The sequence below is a fragment of the Marmota flaviventris genome, chromosome 14, assembly GCF_047511675.1.
Source record: "Marmota flaviventris isolate mMarFla1 chromosome 14, mMarFla1.hap1, whole genome shotgun sequence".
Taxonomy (NCBI): Eukaryota; Metazoa; Chordata; class Mammalia; order Rodentia; family Sciuridae; genus Marmota; species Marmota flaviventris.
In genome coordinates, this window is record NC_092511.1 from 15276855 (window position 1) to 15278639 (window position 1785).

Sequence of the window (1785 nt, forward strand, 5' to 3'; positions counted from 1 at the left end):
GTGGGAGGGACCAGAATAACAGGTGTTGGGGAATATTTGGGGAGCTGTGGCAGTAACTATGAACCAACTGGTCCAAATGTCTCAATATTTTAATAGCTGATGGCCTTCCTAGTGCCAATGGGATGAGCATCAGTTTTGCTGTCACCAAAAATAAACTTGGGTGAGTAATAAAAATATGTTCTGGTTAAGGTGAGTTTGATTTTCATCAGAACGAGTGACACAACTGGATTTGCATGTTAGATACCCTGTTAATTAATCTCTTGTAAAATTGGCATGACCATACTCACAAAGGCCATGTAAGGTTGGTGTAAAGATGAGATGAGGATACTTACGCGCTGAGCATGACATGAGGAAGTTTCTAATATTAATGGTCTCGTCATTTTTATTATAAAAATGATACAGCACACATTTCTTGTTATGTTTTTGGAGATGATGTAGATCTAGATTTTAAGGCTTAAAATTTATTATTAAAAAATTAAACATAAGTAATAAATATGGAGCTACTTAATCTCTCTGAGCCTCAGTTTCCCCCTCTGGAAAATAAAGATCCCACTGTGTCACTGTGGGTTTGTCATAATACCACTAACACTGTCTTGCAGTAAGTGAGCTATAGAAGGGTCCTGTTTCCATTCCTTCTGATGATGGTGGTGATGAGGGTGACAGTAGTGCTGAGGGGCCCCTCACCAGTCTTCCAGAATCTGAGAATCTTTGGAGACCACTTGACTTCATTGCATAGATCGACTGCTGTGGTCTGGAGAGGTGTAACAGGAAACTGGCCTCAGGCCTCCTGGGACTGTGACCTGAGGGGTCCACTGAGAAAAGAGAAGCTTCTAGCTAAGTATGGATTTCCCTACTATGCAGAACCCTAGGCTCCCCAGCTGATGGTGGGACCTTGTGAGATATGGTACCAGGTAAACCTTTTTTTTTTTTAACCTTTGATGAATTTATAAGTTGGTCAGCACCAAATAACTTGTTCCCATTCTTCATGTGTGTGCTGTGGCAGATACCCTCTGTAGAATTTGGGCTCCTACTGACTTTAGGAAGAGAAAGGAAGATAGTGGAGTATCACGGAGCTCCCTCCCTGTTGGATGGAGCAGTAACATATCTGGCTTATCCAGGTTAGCCAGATGTGTTGAACCACGCATCTGACAAACCTCCTGTCCACATTGTGAGGCTGTATAGATGCTGTTGTTAAGTTAGTGGCAGAGGCAGAAACCCAGTCAAGATAAGGCCTCCTAGGACCCAGGTACTGAACATTCTGGAAAGCTGTTGCAGCTTTTGAGGGATGGTGAGGGAAGTAGAGGGAGGTATTTGATTGCTATTTAGGAAGTAGCAAGTTTCTGGAGGCAGATTATCAGAGAAAAAAAAAGAACAAGTATGTTATGTCAGATACTACTCAAAGCAACGAACACATTCACTTTTATGATCTTCACAAAAATTTTCTGAGCCATGTACAGTTATTTCCCCCATTTTGTATATGCAGAAAAGGCTGGTAACCTGCCCACGGTCCCCTCAGTGCCAGGAGGCAGGAGTTGGAATCAGGTGGTGGGTCTCTGAAGCCTTTCTGCATCCTCCGTTGGAGGATGGGATGTAGGGCAAAGCCTCTTGTTTCCCCTTGGTCAAATTTGGGCTGAATGCTGAGAAATTGTGGGCACGGACATTTCTCTAGGCAAAGAGAGAAGACCAGGAGCTTCGAGGAGGGTGGGAGGCTCTGAAAGACCCCTGGTGCTACATTCCACGACAGCCATGCGCAGTTGCTTGGAGAGCTCCAGGGGAATTCTGGGA